This window comes from Lathyrus oleraceus, chromosome 7, assembly GCF_024323335.1.
Source record: "Lathyrus oleraceus cultivar Zhongwan6 chromosome 7, CAAS_Psat_ZW6_1.0, whole genome shotgun sequence".
Classification (NCBI taxonomy): domain Eukaryota; kingdom Viridiplantae; phylum Streptophyta; class Magnoliopsida; order Fabales; family Fabaceae; genus Lathyrus; species Lathyrus oleraceus.
In genome coordinates this window covers 258597562-258604856 of record NC_066585.1, presented here as the reverse complement: position 1 = coordinate 258604856, position 7295 = coordinate 258597562, and the positions used below count along the sequence as shown (strand labels likewise).

At 34.8% G+C, this 7295-nt stretch overlaps 1 non-coding gene across 1 annotated transcript; it reads left to right on the top strand.

Moving 5' to 3' along the window:
• The first annotated feature begins 1308 nt into the window (after window positions 1-1308).
• Window positions 1309-1415, top strand: LOC127110055 (small nucleolar RNA R71). Its single transcript, XR_007797293.1, has one exon. It is a non-coding gene; the product is annotated as a small nucleolar RNA R71 (small nucleolar RNA).
• The last annotated feature ends 5880 nt before the right edge of the window (window positions 1416-7295 follow it).

The window sequence follows — 7295 nt, the reverse complement described above, 5'->3', positions numbered from 1 at the left end:
AAACTCACACTAGCGCCTAAGTCTAGGAAAGCTTTGTCGATCTCATGAATCCCTAGAATGCAAGGTATAGAAAAACTCCCAGGGTCTTTCTCCTTCTTAGCAAGTTTATTCTCGGAAATAAAGTTGCATTTCAAGGGTTTGGGATCGTTAAGCCTACGCTTGTTGGTTAAGATGTCTTTGAGAAATTTGGCATAAGATGGAATTTGGGTGATGGCTTCGGTGAAAGGAATCTCTACATGAAGCTTCTCTGTTACTTTTATAAACTTTTAGTATTGGTTATCGATTTTGGTTTGTTTAAGTCTTTGCGGATATGGGATTGGTGGTTTGTACGGGGGTGGTGGTTTGTAAGTTTTATCCTGGGCTTCTCCTTCTTGGTCGGTTTGTTTTTCGGGTTCCACTGGTTCCCCTCCTTGGTTGGTAGGTATATTTTCTTTAAAAGCTTTGGACTCGCTCATTGTTGGGTTATAAATCCCTTCGTAAGCGGTCTCACTTCGTAATGCGATAGCGTTAGCTTTCCCTCGAGGGTTGAGTTGATGTTGTCCAGGGAATTATCCTCTAGGTGTAGTTTGCGAGGTTTGGTTTTGTGCTACCTGTGAGATCTGGGTTTCAAGCATCTTATTATGAGTAATTATCTGATCAACCTTAGTCCCTAATTTCGTTATCAGTTCATTTACGTGAATGTTCTAGTTTAGGATTTCTTTATTTTGCTGAGTCTGGCCTGATATAAAGTTCTCCATGATCTTCTCAAGGTTAAGCTTTTGGGGCACAACTTGCATAGGTTGATTTGGTTTTTTGGCTTGAAAACCTTGTGGTCTTTGAGGTGAAATTTTTTGGATAGGGTTCTGGTTTTTATAGGAAATATTTGGGTGATTCTTCCATCCAGGGTTGTAAGTGTTTGAAAATGGGTTACCTTGGGCGAAATTCACTTGGTCGGTGTTCAGGTCATTCAAAAGGTTACATTCCGTTGATTCGTGTCCTTTAGATCCACAAAGTTCACACTCTGTGTGGACTACCGCTACGATGTTAGAGTTTGTAGAAATATGTTCGACCTTAAGGGCTAAAGCGTCCATTTTCGCTTGCATCATATCCATAGAACTTATCTCATGTATTCCACCTTGGGTCTCCTTTTTCTCTACTGATGCTCGTTCAGTTCCCCATTGGTAATGGTTTTGGGTCATATCCTCAATTAGGTCACAAGCTTCAGGGTAAGGTTTGTTCATCAACGCGCCACCAGCGGCAGCGTCGATGCTCATCTTTGTGTTATAATGAAGTCCATTGTAGAAGATATGAACGATCATCAATTGTTCTAGGCCATGGTGTGGACAAACTCTTAACAACTCCTTATATCTCTCTTAAGCTTCAAAAAGTGATTCTCCTTGGTTTTGAGTAAATCTAGTTATTTGGTTTCGAAGAACAACAATCTTACTAAGGGGAAAATATCTAGCAAGGAATACTCTCCTAAGGTATTCCCAGGTAGTTATTGAGTTAGCTGGAAGTGAATCTAACCACGAACGTGCTCTATCTCTAAGGGAGAAAGGAAATAATCTTAAACGAATCGCATCAGATGAAGCACCTTTGGACTTAAAGGTGTCGGCCAGTTGGATAAAGACTTTTAAATGTTGATTTGGGTTCTCAGTAGCGAGACCCGCGAATTGGTTCTGTTGCACTAATTGCAGTAAAGATGGTTTTGGTTCAAAATTGTTGGTAGGAATGAGGGGGTTTACTATACTAGAACTAGGTTCCTCGTCAGAGGGTTGGGCAAATTACTTAAGAGGTCTCCGGTCGTGATTCTCGGCTATAGCTTTCTTAATTCGGATGAGTAAGAGGCGTGTACGAGTGTAACGTTCGGGTTCCGCTAAAGGATCTACTAAATTTCTGGTACTATGGGTTCTTTGAATTTACCGGCTAATAATGCCTTAGTCTAGACGGTATAACAACAGGGTACGAAATTTGACGAAATTGGTCCCCGACAACAGTGCCAAAAACTTGATCGCTATATTCGCAAGTGCGCAAATCGCGTCAGAGTAATATAAAAGATTATGGATCCCACTGAGACCAAATCGTCAATCTATCGATTACTATTGTTACAATGTTTATCTAAGGCGGTACAAATGAGATATTAATGTCGAAAAATAACAGTCGATAAAGAAAATGATAAATACAATGCAGATAAAGATAGGCTTGAATGTATTTCACATCAGTCAAACGATGTTTCGATTGTCTAAATAGAACTACTTATGGGGCAATATTTTCTACTCTTGAAAAGAATCCATTTAACAGGAACTGTCGCTTTCGCGTATTCAGAACCGAGTTTACCCTTAAATTAAGGCATTTTATTGTCACTTATAAAAGGTGCGCAGAACGCTAAAGTAGTAAACCTATTTTAAAGAAATAAGACTCGTAAGCTTAGTTGAAAAATGATTTTGATTCTGAAAGTTTACCCAAGGAGTTTACTGATTTTAAATCTATCAACGCGTCCGAAAACAGTTTCAAAAATCGTTTTTCCTTAAAGTGATAAAAATTCCTAGTTAACTAAGTCAGGGTGTTTTCGCACTCCTTGAGTAGTTAAAATTAACCAAGTTTGTTTCAGAAAACTCGAATTTAAAAATCAAAACAGCCCCTGAAGCATTTCTACAGATGCAATATGTGAAACATCTCTTTAACCGCAATCCTTACATTCTAACCTTTGAAAGATTTAGCCAGACATGGTAATACAAACAAATACAACGATATTGAACATGATGAAAAGGAGTTTAGAATGTAAGGCGTGAAGAACAAGTAAAGCGTGTAAAACAATTAAAACGAGCAATAAAGATAATGGCGAGAAAATTAAATAAAGTAAAGACAATGGCAGGAAATTAAATAAAGTAAAGACAATGGCAGAAAATTAAATAAAGTAAAGCATGACAAGGAATTAAATAAAGTAAAGCATGACAAGGAATTAAATAAAGTAAGGCATGGCAAGTAAAATAAAAAGACGATTAAATTAGAACCTGCTCCAAACGGAGACTTTAAATCTGGTACAAGGAAGTAAATAAACCTTTGACTTTGAAAATAAAGATGACGGCGAATTCAAAGTGCTCCAACTCAATTACACTAAGGTGCGATAACCCCTCGATGTGACGGATTATCGCTTTTACAGATGATATTATAGTCTTAGTGTTATAAACTAAGTTGGATGATTTGGAAGTGAACTAGAACGACCTAGTTATAGAGGAACTCAACAGCATGCAAAGACCAGGATGCCCTTCAACTGCTCTTTAGTGGGAATGTGGAATTCAAAGGTGGCGCCTGCCACCCCTCCATGGGGCCCGCCATGTGAGTAAATATGGAAGTTCATGGGATTGTGGCAGTTTCCTCCTGTCATACCCCAATTTTGTCCGGTCCTGGGTAACATCAAGTCTTTAATGATACTTTCATATGTTAAGATCCTTAAGAAAATATCTACTGCATTTGTTTTCACTAAAGCATGGGATGGTATATGCATTTTTGGTTAACAAGACCCATTTTGGTTATCCATGAGATCTCTTTGTTTCAAAAGGCCCATTCACGTAGATATGTCCATGATTAATGTTGCAAAGTGTGGTTTGAATCTTTTTACGACACTGATCCAAAAGTCCATTTGATTATCAGTAAGTATTAAGAGACATGATTATTTTTATGATCACTTGTCATTAAACCCATTTGCACATTTCAAACAAATACCAAATCTCTAAACCGTTCATAAAAAATACCTTAAACTAAACTTGCATCTTTTCTAAGTATGACTATGTTTGGTTTATATCAAGATACCACATATATGAGTATTGGATTGGTTTTTAGGATCAAGGTTTGAAATTGCAACATTTTTTGTGGCATGTTTTGTTCTAGACCTTTTGGCACATTTTATTTTGGTTAATATTAATGTGTTAAAGTTAACCAAGTTGAAAATCCATTAAATTACATTTTTTGGCCCAACCCATTTTTTGTTTGAGATATAGTTTAAAGTTTTCTTTTGATTAATACAATTAAATTGTTAAGACAAAATTTAAAATTTTTTTAAAAAAGAGACTAATTGCACAAATAATATTCCAAATAATACTCCAAACAATATTCCAAATAATAGCCCAAATACACTTTAATAATTCAATTCTTTCCAACTCCAACAAGTTACAATGACCATTAGACTTTTAATTCAATAAGTTACAGAATAGCCCAAATACATTTTGTCTTTAAAAAAATTTAATTAAACTAAATAATTATATTTTAACTAAGTGGAAATTTGCTGCAAATGGAAACAAGTTCCTTGACTTGGGCGCGCCTCCAACTTACTGTCTTACAACTTTTTTTTTTCCATTCCATCAAAGTCATCTCAGAGTTGTAACCTGCAGAGAAGAAAATAGCTTATTTTAAAAGCACTTTTCAAAAAACATCCAAAAGCTTTATCCATAAGGTTAACCTAAACATCCAAAAAACACTTTTGACATTAGCTTAAAACAGAACAAATTAACAGAGATGAAATCCCACATAATCTGGGATTGGAAAATCGAAAAAGGGAAAGTTTTTCAGGACTTAACAAATTCTTCATAAACAGATGGAGGAGAAGTTAACAACATATACAGAGTAAAGATATTTTTCTAAAAAAACCAAAAAAACAACAACAGCAGACGAATGCTTGCAAGAACACACAACAAAGATCTTTTTTTCAAAAAAACCTAAAGAACACAACAGCAAGAACATAGCATGTTTTCTGAGAACCCTAAAATGAAAACAACAAAAACACACACCAAGAGTTGATTTCGCAAAACCCTAAACAAGAACAGCAAAAACGCACACCAAGAGTTTATTTCGGAGAAGCAGGAGAAGTCGAGAATCACATACCTGTTCGTTCAGCTCCAAAGCACCTCGATCTGGTAAAATCCTCTGTCATTATCTCTGATGCAACCAAATGCATACATAATTGTTCACTTCCTCACATAATTTGCACCACTGTGAATGTTTGGTTTGGTTTTATGTTTGGGTATTTGGGTTTCGTTTACGATTAGGGTTCATAGGATGCATGACTGTAGAATATAGATTTGTTGTTGTGATGTTAAAGGGGGTTTTCGTGTTGATTAGAGGTGAGCTTTTTAAGTGATGTTGGAGAAAATAAAAGGAAGCATTTGTTTCGTTTGGGGAGAGAGAGGCGAACGCAGGCATGAATGTAGTTACCATGACCTAAATCTGTTGTTTTATTATTTGTTTAAAAGTGAATTTGATGGCCATTAATGCTGAGGCCTTTTCTCATAGCCCAAGGTCAGCTGCCGCTTCAGTTTCTCACCCTCACACTTATTACCCACTCTCAGAATGGAAGAGTCATAACCCTACACGTTTGTTGTTGGCGAGGAGGGTCTTGATGGACCCGGTTTAGTGTCGCGGATGACTCGAGTTTGGACGGCGCCCGCGTGGGCCTTCAGGGTTTCGGCCCACCTTCCTTTTCTATTGTGCGCCTTAGTGGGTTTCGGTGGCCTTCAAGGCCCGTTTGTTTTTTTGGCACAGTTCCTTTATTTATTCATTTTGTTAGCATATAATTAGGTTGTTGAATTTATTGGATTTAAACATAAGTTTTATTTATTAATAAAAAAAATCTTACTATCATATTTATTTAATAAATAAAATTATTTACTATTTAATTAATTAATTAAGTTCACTATCATTATCACTTTCTATTAGTTAAATATAAGTAATTACTCATTTTTTTATATAAAAAATCGTGTATGCCACCACTTTGGCTTATTTATTTTATTTTTATTGTCGAAATTTTAATTATACTATTGTTAATATTATTTTTATATATATATATATATAGTAAATATGTAATTACATTACTATTATTATTATTATTTTAAAAAAAGTAAATACATAATTATATGATTGTTATCATTAGTAATATTTAATTATTTGGTTATATTCATTTTTTTTAATCTTTATTACTACGTATTATTTAATTAAAATAAAAATAAATCGTTAAAACATTCAATTAATTAATTGATTATAGAATCACAAGTGTCCTTCATAATTTAGATGTTTATTTATCCTGAGGAGTGTATGTGCATGATTATTTTTTATCTATTTGTTTATATCGAACCTTTAGTGTACACGAAATGACATGTTATAATTGTGACAAAATCACGTCGCTTTCATCGATTTTAAAATGATCCGAGCCGATTTCAAAATAAATCACATATTTCTCGATTCAAAGTCGAGCCCATTTTCAAAACACCTCTGTAAGTCGATCGCTTGTAAAAGCATCGCCATCAACCTCACATGGCTTACTCTTGGGCCTTCTTACAATGAGACCTATTCGGTTTTAATTAATTGATTAGATGGATTATTCACTAAATAAATTCAATTCATTCACAAGAATGCAATTTTAAAAAAAACCTCGATCCGACATCGAAATTCAAATTAAAATACTTAATCACATCTAAACAACACTTCATTTGAAAATGAAAAGGGGGATGGTTTTGAGTTTTCAACTCCTCTCCTCGATTATTTGAATACGAGTTTTTTACTCGGTTAGTCAAATGGTCGTCATTTCTAATTCATTTAAGTACAAACAAATCAAATCCTTTTATAATAAGAAACCAAAAGGGAGATAACTTTGAGTCTTCAGTTTTTCTCCTCGACTATTTGAATACAAGTTCTCTTACTTGGTTAGTCGAACAATTGTCATTTTTTACAAACATACAACTTAATCAAATCATTTTCATAACAAACTGTACGAAAAGGGAGATGGTCTTGAGTTTTCAATTCCTCTTCTCAAATGCTTGGATATGAGTTGTCTTACTCAGTCATTCAAGTGCTTGTTGTTCATTCTAAAATACGTCAACCATATACAACCTTATTTTCATAAATATTCAAATGAAAAAGAAAGTGGTCTAGAGTCTTTTACACCCTTTCCCGACTGTTAGGATACGAGTTGTCTTACTCGATTATCCGAGTATTCGTCATCCGTTCAAAACACTTTAACTATTATCAAATCCTTTCTATAATTAAGGATGAAAAAGAAAAAGGTCTAGAGTCTTCTACTCCCTTTCTCGACTGTTAGGATACGAGTTGTCTTACTCGATTATCCGAGTATTCGTCATCCGTCCAAAACACCTTAACTATTATCAAACCTTTCCTATAATTAAGGATGAAAAAGAAAGTGGTCTAGAGTCTTCTATTCCCTTTTCCCGACTGTTAGGATACGAGTTGTCTTACTCGACTATCTGAGTAATCATCATCCAACCAAAAACATCATAACCAATCAAACAAAATATCCAACATATTAA